This window comes from Siphateles boraxobius, unplaced genomic scaffold, assembly GCF_051911475.1.
Source record: "Siphateles boraxobius isolate OS27281-9 unplaced genomic scaffold, OSU_SipBor_1 9, whole genome shotgun sequence".
NCBI classification, from domain to species: domain Eukaryota; kingdom Metazoa; phylum Chordata; class Actinopteri; order Cypriniformes; family Leuciscidae; genus Siphateles; species Siphateles boraxobius.
The window spans coordinates 16,647,764-16,660,645 of record NW_027509219.1 but is presented as its reverse complement, the minus strand read 5'-3'; the positions used below and the strand labels follow the sequence as shown (position 1 = coordinate 16,660,645).

Sequence of the window (12,882 nt, the reverse complement as noted above, 5' to 3'; positions counted from 1 at the left end):
CCTCGGTCAAGAGAGTGGGCGACCTGCACGCGCTTTCGACAAGCGCTGCCTGCCTAGAATTCGGACCTAACGACTGCAGGGTCGTCCTTAGACCGAAACATGGGTATATTCCTAAAGTGCTCACCACTCCCTTCAGAGCACAGGTTATCTCCCTAACTGCGCTATCGTCCCCAGCAGACGAACACGACGCTAATCTACTCTGCCCCGTTAGGGCTCTCAGAGTGTATTTGGAGCGTTCTGCCCTATTCAGACAGACAGAACAACTGTTTGTATGCTTTGGCGGCCGTACGAAAGGTTCCGCCGTTTCAAAGCAGAGAATCTCTCACTGGATAGTTGAAGCTATAGCGCTGGCTTATGAAGCTAAGGGACTTCAATGCCCCTGGGGAGTCAAAGCACACTCCACCAGGAGTGTGGCTTCTTCCTGGGCATGGTCGAGCGGGATACCGATCGAGGATATTTGTGCGGCGGCAGGCTGGGCCTCACCGTCCACATTTATCAGGTTCTACAACCTACAGGTCCCGACACTGCATTCCAATGTACTATCAGCATGATGCTAGTTGAACTACGAGTTCGTATCTAGATTATGTATGTGCTTGTGTCACACTGAGCGCCTTCTAGCCGCTCTGTATTCTTTCCCACATATAAAGCTCGCCTCTGCCGGCTAGTTGGATGATAACTTTGCTTTTTTAGCTCAGGCACCTGCCTCTGGCTATCATAAGGCGAAGTTCAGCACGCACGGCGTTTTGCATGGTGTTCCCATAGCGTAAGCTACTTACGCAATAGGAGAGACCTCTCGAAAGGGAACGACTCGGTTACTAACGTAACCTCGGTTCCCTGAGAGGAGGGAACGAGTATTGCGTAAGCTGCCGTGCTTGTGCTTGGTTAGTTCGCTTCAGTCGTTTTAACCTAAAGAACTCTCATGACGGGGCGCCCAATATATAGCTCTTGGCCACGCCCATCTTGGCGGGCTCTGACGCGCGCGGGCGCGAAGCGCGCTCATTGGTCGCGCATTCAGAGTCGCCCCGTCATTGGTTCGAGCAGGTTGCCGCAGCACAGCCAATGACCGAGCTGCCTTCGTTCATTGCTGTCAGCTGTGCAGCTGCAATGCGTTTTACATAAAGACTTCAATATTCTCGAGAAAAGGAGTTTTCCCATAGCGTAAGCTACTTACGCAATACTCGTTCCCTCCTCTCAGGGAACCGAGGTTACGTTAGTAACCGAGTCGTTTTATTCTTTCCCAAATTCTGTTTTGTCCTTTTAGATTTTTTTGGATTCCTTTTTTTTTCGTGTTCATTTTTTTGGACTTTATTTTAATGGTTAAATAAAATTTTAATAATCAAAAACCATGTCTAATTAATTGAATTAATAAAACAACAATGTATTTAAAAATAAAATTTAATTTCTAAGAAAAGGTTTTTTTTAACTGTAAAACTTTAAAAATTAATTAATCTTTTGATCATATGAAATTAAACAAACTTATATTTAAAAACAATAACAACAGTAATATACTTCTGTCACAATTTCAAGGGAAACGCACTTTTATTTTGATGGGTTGCCGTGAAGACCTTTGAGTTTCTGTGTTTATGATATAAAGATAGATTTTCTCAAATGAAACGGTAAAATGCTCAAGAATTGACTCTCAGGGTGGACCTGGAGATGAAGTTCATGCATTCATGTCCTCATACAGTGAGGCAGCAGATTTATTTTATGAATCCTTTTATGGACGCTTTGAACCATGAATAGACTTTTAAAGGAGGGACAGAAATCTTTCAGATTTCATTAAAAATACCTTAACGTGTTCAGAAAATTCTTATGGGTTTGAAACAACATGTAACTGTTGACAATTTTTATTTTTGGGGGAACTTTCCCTAAATATTCAAGGTCTAAAACAATCAGCACATATCAAAAGTATTTCACTGTTGAATAAAACAAAACCAAACTCCTCTAAATATCTGGAGGTGCTGATAGTTGACGTCCACACACTAGCCTATAGAGCCTAACCTATATACTTACTAGGGATCACCTCCCACTCCCACTACAGTTAACACAAGCAAACAAGGCAATATCTTAAGCATGACGTTAAGCATAACGTCACCTGCAGTGCTGTCCACATCACTACTGATCCGTTCCCGGCAGCAACGAGCATTACAACTAGCAGACCTGAACCCAAACAGGCATTAACAGAGCACACCTTGTTCTCATCTGTGGGTTCAGGAAAAACACTCCACCAGCTTGACATCAACGCAAGTCATGCTTTACTCCGGACATCAAATGTCACTTACAATTTTTATAGACACTTCAAATTGAAGGACCATTCAGCCTAAATATTAATCTATTTTACAAACCTGTATTACTTATTTTCTACACAGAACACAAAAGAAGATATTTTGGAAATTGCTGTGAATGTTTTTGTCCATAGATTGAATGTCAGTGGGGTTTAAAACTGACTTGCACTGTATGGACAAAAACACTTTTTGGACTAGAGTTGTCAAAAATTACCGACTTTGGTGCCTCTGATTGAACACAATGGTCAATCAGAGGTGTTTACGATTCCTCTCAACAGCGTTCAAAGTGTCACAATTTTAAAATTTCAGTACCGACTTGGTACCGAAGTACTTTTTGACAAGTCTATTTTGGACCTTTTTATTTTTATTTCTTTTGTGTTTCACAGAACAAAGAAAGTCATAGAGTTTTGGAATAACATAAGTCAGAGTAAATGACGACAACATTCATTCAATTCATTATTAAACATAATTTTCAGAAATTACCATACATCAAAGGTGCTCCTTAACAGGCAGTTCTCCGTTTTTCAGCTAATTTTCTTAATGGATCAAGCACATTCAAAGTGTGTGTTTTTAATTTCACAATTTTCCACAAAAGGTAAAAAGGAAAGTATTTGATTGTCAAAAGGAAAATATCTTAAGCTATTCTTTCATAGTAAATGCTTTCACTCCTCCTATGAAATAAATCTGATTTGGTTGTTATTGGAAGTTGAAAGTTATTTTTTATAGGAAAAGGAAACTATCTAAAGTGCTTTGGCAGTGTTTCCAGATAACAGTCTGAAATGAAAATGGTTTATCTTGCACCTTCGATCTTCCTCAATAGTTGAACTATGTTTTTTAACCCCAAGCAAAATGTTTATATAAAGTGACAGCATTGAGTGACAATCTCCAGCTGATGAATTTTTTCCATACATTCAGCTAGTTTGCTGTAAAATTATGTCTTGGAGAGAATGCCTGAGGACTTATCCTTAGTCGGATAATTACTGGAAACATTTTACCTTCGCCTTTGAAACCCTCTCTGTTTATCCTGCATTATCTCAGGAATGGTTTTGCCCTCTTATATCTTAGCTCAGCGTGTCACTGGGGACTTAATGTAAGGCATCTGTTAAAAGCTTCACTATACTCTTCCACCATAGATTCCTTACTTGTGATGTATAGAGGACTGTCTTGTTAAAAAATAAAATAAAATAAAAATAGATTTTTATATGAAGTATAAAAAACCATGACCATTAAAGTTTTAAGGTGGATGTGTCAAGCGTTACATTTTTAGAACAAAATTGACCGATGAAAGGTGAAAGATGAAGATGCATCCCTATACTACACAAAATCAGCATGAGAGTGGAGGAACTGAAAGTAAAAACTGAGATAATCAGCATTTAATGCAATTAATTACAGCACAATAACAGCGTCCTATTGTAAATATAGCCGAAGGCCCTTAAACTGATGTCAAATATCTGACTGATTCGAAATGTGGAAACTTCTGATCTTCTTCAGTGACTTCGAGTTCTGAATGAAATCTCGAGTCTGGTATTCATCTCAATTGCAAATTTTTTGAGATTTAAATAGGGATGTAACGATTCACTCAACTCACGATGCGATACGATTCACGATACTGGTTTCATGGTGCGATTTTCTCACGATTTTTTTAACAAGTGATTAATTTAAGAAATTATAAATGAAAAAGTGTCCCTTTTATTATTTCTCAGACAAAATGCTGCACATTTCTTTTTCATTTTGAAATATATTTGTCAAATAAAAAAACTACATTGAAATTTAAAAAAAAAATCCCTTCAAGGTTGTTTCAACTCAGTCTTTCTGTCTGTCTGGTCAAGAGGGTGGACGGTACGTTCCCATACTAAGTAAAAGACTATGTAAAATTAGTACCACATTTAGAGGGTTTTTAAATTTGTTATAATTTGTATCATTACACTAGCAAGAGTAAAAAAAAACACACATTTAGAAAAATATGCCATAACCATCAATAAATTATATATATATATATATATATATATATATATATATATATATATATATATATATATATATATATATCCAAGTACACATTTAGAGAAAGAGATCGTAAAACAAATACAACACCTGGTTGCCACGGAAACACTGGTGCACTTTGTGATCTCCGTTACTCTCTCGCACTTATGTGTTAATGCACGTCGTATTAAAGCCTTTTACATGAAAACGGAGGTGACTTGTGCTTCTCATGGTGGTGATTATTATTAGTCTACGGAAAGTCAAAATCCCGCCACAACTCCGATTTGATGAGTCAATATCTACGCTTGCCGTCGCCATGTTTGACGGCGCGTGCACACCAGTGAGGCAAACACTGGCGCGGCGCGAGCGGAGCAAACCGAGCCTTTTCAGTCCATTCCTATAGAAGTTGAGCTTGGCTCACACAAGCTCAAGTTCCATGAATGAAGTGAAAACACTCGCTAGCTTCGTACCAGTGTGTGCTTGCTGCTATTGTTCCTGTAAAGCGAGGTTCACAACTTCACAGTAGGCTAGAGTAAACCCCCCTGCTTAAAACGTGTATCGCGATTCGTTGAACATTTCAACCGACTTGAATCGTCACACATTTTTATCGATTTTCAACCGGTTGCAAGTGTATCGTTACATACCTAGACTTAAAGAAGCCTGGGCAGGACGTGATGACAATTTCACAATAATATTCACACTGCCAACTTTCTGACTCCCCGGGGCAATCACAAAGACATTATGAGGTAGACATTTTTATGGTCGCACAGGACTATCAACATGTGGAAAGTGGATGTAAGATAGATTAAAATTCATATCACTGATTTTATTTTGTTTATCACCAAGTGCCTGAGCAATTTTTGTGGAGCGGAGTCTGTGGGGTAGCCCGCTAAAATAACTGTAAATCGCACCAGCCACATGTGGCTCGAGGAAAAAAAAACATGTTAGGCACAGCAGGAAAATAAAACTTAGAAAATAAGGAAAACTCCAGCATAGTGTGGGAAGGAAATTAATGATGGTGAAAGAGAGGCTTTGTATGGGGGGACTGGAACATGCAAAACCATTTAAGTTCAACACTTTATGCATTTCTGTAAGAGGTAAGAATGTAAGATAAGCAATTTGTCTCCAATTAACACCGAAGAGTCAACACAAAATCTTTAGGAACTCCTTAGAAAACCTAGAACAGGAAATTTGCTAGTCCCTAAAAGAAAGTGTCTCTCAATGACCGCAGCTGTTTATCCTACACAAACACACACATCATCATGGCAAACTATAGCACCCACACAAACCAGCCCACTTTTCTATACAATCAATGTCAGACGACCAAGTGTGGAATCAATAGCCTGATCTCATTTTTCAACCAAAGCACATGTGCTCCGGCCCCCTGTGACTATGGAAAATGACTTGAGGTAGGGCTACTGTTACAAGCGTGAAAGTGTTGGTGTCAAGAGGAGTCCATGTTTAAGTATTACTCGCAGGTGAGGCAGACAGCTCTGCGTCAGCTCAGAATCAAGCCAGGACTAATAAAAGAAGCAGCTATGGAGACATTTAGCTGCATGCACAGGAATACCAGTCAAAAGTTCCATCCAAAATAAACAGTTTAAAATCAAATTTTCAGCTACACGGTCGGTTACATTTAATTGGAAGCTTACGGCGGATGAGAATACGAAGTATGTCCTCACTGGCAAATTTCTGCTATTCCCCTCCACTTATAATTAGGGCTTTCAATCACATCAATCAATATTTAACGGCGATTAATCTCATTTTTTTAAGAAAAGAAAATGAAATGAAATAATAGCCCTTGTGTAATTATTCAGCAATTTTACAAAATTATGCAACAGCTCTGTTTACTCGTCTCACAAAAAAAATATAAAATTAACAACAATTTAATAAAATTATTAAATTAAAAATTCCAATTTATTTTTTCCATTTATTTAAATTTATTTAGATGTCAAATTGAATAAATGAGTTAGTATGGGCAAATAAAACAAATAATTAAATTAAATTAATTTACACATTAACTTTGACAGCCCAACTTTGCATATATTATGATGATATAATAAAACAAATATTGATATTGTTTATAGAAGGTCTTGGTGTTGGGCTAATCAATATTAAGAACCATATTTTCCACAAGTTAAAGTAAATTTCATTGTCAATTTCTTGCTGTTACTGACAACAAACCTCTTTTCATGGTGGCAATGTCAGTTATTTCAGAGTGGAAAGGATGAGTAATCTGAGGCCTTGGGGTGAGGAGGTCATCTGAGGTCAACGCAGGCACATCCATCATCAATGGAGACAGGAGAACACTTCAGCCTTGTTCTGACTAATGTTTACCCAGCGAAATCTGTGCCGTGGCCCTGCATAAGAGGCTGACCTGGTTTTGCATGTTCCTCACCGCTTTTCATTCCTATAATGTGTGCATAATGGCGCCAATCAAAAGTCAATGCTTTTATGGAAAAAGTTCCCCTTGAACAAATGCACACAGTTCTTGTCAACGTCCACTTAACAAGACTTCAATGGAATGAATGCACTTCTTACAGCCTAAATACATGAAAGTTACGCCTACGTACACATCCCCCCTGATTCTTGATTCTTGCAGCTGGGATGATGTCACAGATCATTTTCTTGGTCCGGTCCACCTCCGCTATAATTGGACTTTCACCCTGCAAGCCCTTTCTATCTTCACAGAAACGCACAATCCATGAAAAGATATGTGCCATAAAAACAGTGAATTAATTATCACTGCCTCACAATCATTTGCAAAAAAACAACAACAAAAAAAACCCCTCAACATTTCTTGAACAATAAACAGCAGGAACTTTTGCTCTGAGGAACTGTCCATGACCTCAGATCCTCACTTTTTCCATGCCTGGAAAACTTGAGCGAATGGGCATTCATGCATGATCACAGCAGATCAAAGATCCATCTTAAATCTGAGGTCAATTCAGGATCGAAATGTTGTTGTACATTTCACATCTCACTTGTTTTTCCATAAACTTTTGAACTCTTACCTTTTACGGATAATATATCTAAAGTGCACATATAATAATTTGACATGTTCTGCACATATATATCATTTTGAATATATCATTCAAAAGTTTGGGTTGGTATTTTTTAAAAAAGTCTCTTATGATCATCAAGGCTGCAATTATTAGATCAAAATATGCAGTAAAAAGAGTAATATTTTCGGAAATAGTATTACAATTTAAAAGAATGTATATTTTAAAAAGTATTTTTTTTCCTGTGATGGAAAAGATGCATTAATAGTTGTGAGGCTGTTGTGGAAATTGTGATACAAAGATTCTTTGATGCATATAAAGTTCAAAAGAACAGCATTTCTTTGAAATATAAAAATGTTGTAACATTATAAAAGTCTTTACAGTCACTTTTAAGCAATTTAATTCATTCTTGCTGGATAAAAGTATAATTTCTTTATAAAAAAATAAATAAAATAATTGATACTACAATTGATATCCCAAACCTTTGAGCAGTATATTTATGTTATCTGTCAGAATTATGTAATTTGATCAAAATATATATAAAAAAACCCACATTATTTAAAATAAGCTAGAATTGAATACTAACAATACAATAAAAGTGCCTTTAAGACATTATATGTCCAAATCCAAATCCTAGGGACTGCAGATGAAAATTAGCCTGTATGGCTAAATCTGGCACATTTACATGTTGGACCTTGTACCCATGTTAATTAATGTGCACTGTCCCTTTAAATAAAGAAAAAAAAAAATATCCAGCGATATGTCCAGCGATTTTTTAATAAAGTTTTAGGCTTTTGATAAATCTATTATTATTATTATTAATAATATAACAACAGAGAAAATACTGTTGTAAAAAAAGAAATGTTTGGTCACTAACCAAACATAAGCAAATCACTGACCATGTGAGCAAAAGATGCTCTTTGGAACATCCATATCATGCTGGATAACACAGACCATCTCACACAGGCTTTTGACTGCTGAAGAAATACAAAATCTGGCATTACCAGATGGATGACATCAGGCTCCTTTTGTTTGTTCATGCTGAACAGGGTACGTTGCATTAGGTATGACAGATTGGAGGCCGCAATCCTCAAGATAAACTATTATCATTCCTTTGAAACTGCTTTTCTACCCTCTGATTATCTGAAGTTAACACTCTCTGTGCTCTCAAGTCACAACCGAAAGACAGATATATCCCTAACTGTTCTCTTTGTGTGATTAAGTGGCTCAAAGGCCAGCTGTATACAACAGCGCCTTGTTACCAAATACATTTAAGAAGAAAGAACCAAGGTAACACTTTAGTTTGAGTTCACTTCAGAGAATTCTACTACGGTAACCAAAAGTAACTTTGCACCTGCATGTCAACTACCAGTCATTAAAGTATTAGTAGACTGTTGTCTAAATATCTGCTAACACTTTATGTTGATGGTCCCCAACAGACATTATACTGAATATAATAATTTGTGAGTACATGTCAACTTATTCTACTAACCCTAAATCTGCTAATCCTCAAATGACAGTTACTGTTGACATGTAGTTGCAAAATAATGTTGTCAGACCGCTTGCAACCCATGTTTATTTGCATTTATGAGATGTTTATGCTTGCAAGAAGAGCAAGATCTTTCATGTTGCACATGTCAAACATTTCTGATTTATAGTGTCAGTCAAGGTCCTCTCTAAATTGATGACTTCAGCACTGAGCTATTTTGGTTTGTCTCTCGCTTTTCTCAGGAATTAGTTCTGAATTGCAGTTAGATCACCTCATCCACTTAAGTGACGTAAAAATATTTGAGCATATCTAGCAACCCAAACTATTTTAATATAAACTTCATCAACATTTTACTTTATGGATTAATTATCATTGTTTAATTACACCTAAGTTTGCAAGGAATTAACCTAACATTTCCTAACAAGCTACAAGCATGTTTTTAATTCAGTTATATCCTGCTGTGCTTCTTGTAAACAACATCTCAAAGAGATATTCTTTTCATTTGAAAGTTATGTTTATGTAATGTAATTATTTTGATTCGTCAAAAGGATGAAAAATACAATGGGGCTCATTTATGAAACGAACGTACGACAGAAAACTGGGCGTACGGCCGTTTCCACACAAATATTGGCATTTCTCAATAGAGAGCCTAAGTCCCTCCCCTCCGCTTCCGGCTCATGGGACCTTATTTCGGAAAAAAATTGTATGGTAGTCAATGGCGAGAGACAACTTATCTTTTTATTCCGTCTGAACTGTGCCCTGAATTACACATATGATGTTTGTCAATTTAAAAGATAATTATGAAAGTCAAGAAAGTCACAGTTTGTCATAAAACAGAAGAGTAACATTTAGTTTTATGTGAAAATCACTCAATGAACTACATCTCTCGTCTCGCACTATGTACGTCACCAAGCTCGTATGTGTGCAGTCTGGTACAAAACATATAGGCATGACGGTGTAATGTAACGATTATAACGTTAGACTATAGAAAAAATTTCAGACGTTAGCTTCAGTAAAGTTAGCTTCATTCATTGAGAAAAAAGGTAAGACGTCACATGCACGCCTTTTGGGTTTGTAGTATTTGTAATTACGTATTTTCACAGTCTTATACCTCAACAGTTTTACATCAAACTGCGTCTTTCTTGACTTTAAAATGTATTTTTAAATTGACAAATATGTGTAATTGAGGGCACAATTCAAACGGGATCCAAATATTTGTTGTCTCTCGCCAATGACTACCATACAATATTTTTCCGAAATAAGGTCCCATGGTAGGCCACTGGAAGGGGAGGGACTTAGGCTCTCTACATAGACGTGAGCTTAGCTACGATCAACTCTCACGTCAGGTCTCAGCTCGTGTATGCAAGTTTTTGAGGTATAGCGTGAACTTGCGTGCAGCATAGTAAATCTCAAATCTAACTGTAATGAGAGCATTTTGTTCATTTAGATTATTTTCCTGACCGACAACTGAAGCTCAATCGATTTAAAGGGGTGATTCAGGATTTTGGACATCGGACCTCCTTTCCAAGTTAGCCTGGGTGTTATTTATCAGTGGAGACAACAGTATCTGCTAGCCTGCCATTAAAAACAGTTTTACCCACTCCACAGTACACCAAAAGCAAATAAATTATAATGCCAGACTATCGATGTAAATGTCTGTTGAGAGAATAATGTTAGAAATCAAACTTCTCTTGCATCTAAATGATCGCATTACATTTACAGGAACTAGTTTCTCAGCAGCGGTGAAACTTTACTTTGCTCCGGTTAGTAGTACTACGCCGAAAAGTAACCACAGAACAGAAGCGCACGACAGTCGGGACGTCTAGTTAGCTCTCGGCTCTCCCGGTTGCCTAGGTAACTTAATATCACTCTGCCGCTGCTGTAGACTGTGCTAATAAATACAGGGAACAAAGTATAACTATTGCAATGCGATGAAAGGGTAGTTTGATTTCTAACATTATTCTCTCAACAGACATTTACATCGATAGTCTGGCGTTATAATTTATTTGCTTTTGGTGTACTGTGTAGTGGGTAAAACTGTTTTTAATGGCAGGCTACTGTAGCAGATACCATTGACATTGATTTCTGCACTCGGATCTGTACTCGTTTCTACATTAGATTGATAAATGAGGTCCAATGAAACTAAATTTGAAGAGGTTCCGGGTCTCAAGAAAGAGCTTTTATTCAGAGTTAGAGTTATTTTAGAAAATCAAATTAAACTAAATGAAAATGAGTAATGTTGCCTTGGAAACTAGCTAAAATAAACTGAAGACATAAGTCTTCTGCTTCACCAAAAAAAAGGAAAAAAAAGACAAAAGACAAAAAGACAAGTAGTCTCATAGGGGTCTCATCTAGAAAATATCTCAATGTCTCAAACTGTGCTCAAACTCAAACATTTCTTATCAAGACCAGATTATCAGACTAAATTATAAAACTGATACTTAATAAAAAATAGTTGCAGCTCAGGCTAAGAAAGAACAACCTCTGTGCAATAAACATTTCCTCTGATTGTAAATAACAATTAATTAGTAAACATGGAAAGCTATGAGCTAATGTTCACAAAGATAACATCTAACAACGCATGAATTAAACACATATGGAAGGGAAATGATACCATGTATATTATTGGATGATTCACAGTGGGTGGATTTGATTTAGAGACTGATTACAACTCCATTTATAGCTTTCACCTGTGTCTGTCACATAATTATTTCTCCACTGGAACCACTGTTCGGCAACAGATGCTAAACTGATGTTTTCTTTATGAAGTGAGACACAGTCTGGAAACTATTCATTTGAGATCCCTTTGTATTTTCCTTTCCTCACCTGGATGGAAATCGCTAACAACCCAACCTGTGTTTTCTCTAACAATTTCAGCAGAGATTGTTATGGGATATTTATCTAGTGAGAATCGTCCCTTAATTGGATTCTCATGGCCAAATTTTGTTACTGAGAAGCATTGATTGGTCATATAGAAAACAACTTTTGCTAGAATTGATGCACCTGTTTTGGATTAGCATTGGAAAGAGAAGCAGTCCACAGTTACACACTGGGTTTGAATGAAATCCAAGCACATAGTCCCTTTCAAAGAATGTGAGTCTATTTCAGATTAGAGAGCTCTATGTACAAACCACAGCGCTGCCTCACATTGTGAATGAGACAAAACGTACCCAAAATCATCAACACATGGGTGCAGTTTTTCCCACCGCTAGCATGTGGAAAACTGAAGTTTACATCAAATAACACTTCTGATCAAAGATCACTTTCAAGAGGTTACCTTATAAAGTCTTTTGGTCTGACACCACTACATGTGTATCTGACATAAATAAATGTTGGCATAGTAACTGTGCTCTCATTACCTCATTCTGAAATGTACCCTGAATTTCTCAACATCTAACTGAAATGTGCAGAATCTGCTCATCATGCTCATTATCTTAGATATCATGTTTGGTGTACTATGGATTTATTTTGATATAGCTAGAGATAGATAGAGAGATAGATAGAGAGATAAATAGATCATTTTTCATTCAAAACTTTACTGCTTCTTCGTGGCAAATCACATCAGGAAAAAGTAGGAGTTTATTTCCAAGACATTTGGGATATCAGTTATTATATTTAATACTCTGAACTTTGGTCCAGAGGAAGATTTCTGCCAAGTAAAGCATGACTGGTTTTAGAGTAAACTTATGGAAGACTTTACCTTTTTTTCTGCATTTTCTTTTCTTTAATATATGGTTAAAATGAAGTATTAAAACAGGTTAAAAAAGCAGTTTAGCCACTGAACTATGCTTTCAGTACTTGCTTAAATAATTCTAAAAAAATAATTGAATGAAGTAACGTGGATTGTTTTAGAACATTTCTCTGTTGGTTAAGAATTCAAAGATGTTTCTCAAGTTTCATTATTACCCTTTTACATTTCCCCTCATGAAACCTTACAGATAAGAGCAGAAAAGTCTGTTCACAGTCTAAAGGTAATGGATCTTGATTGATCGGAGACAGAATAAAATGGGACACACAGTCAGTCAATGAGTCTTACAACTCCTCAAAAGTCTCAGCTGTTTCTACTGATGAAGTAAAAACCAGGTGAGCTTTGACCTTACATGAAGCACAGTCTCTGTTCAAC

The 12,882-nt window shown here is 36.9% G+C and overlaps 1 protein-coding gene across 2 annotated transcripts in view; it reads right to left on the bottom strand.

Moving 5' to 3' along the window:
• Window positions 1-12,882, bottom strand: part of ralgps1 (Ral GEF with PH domain and SH3 binding motif 1) — a 138,828-nt gene that overhangs the window by 57,654 nt on the left and 68,292 nt on the right. The window lies entirely within an intron of this gene.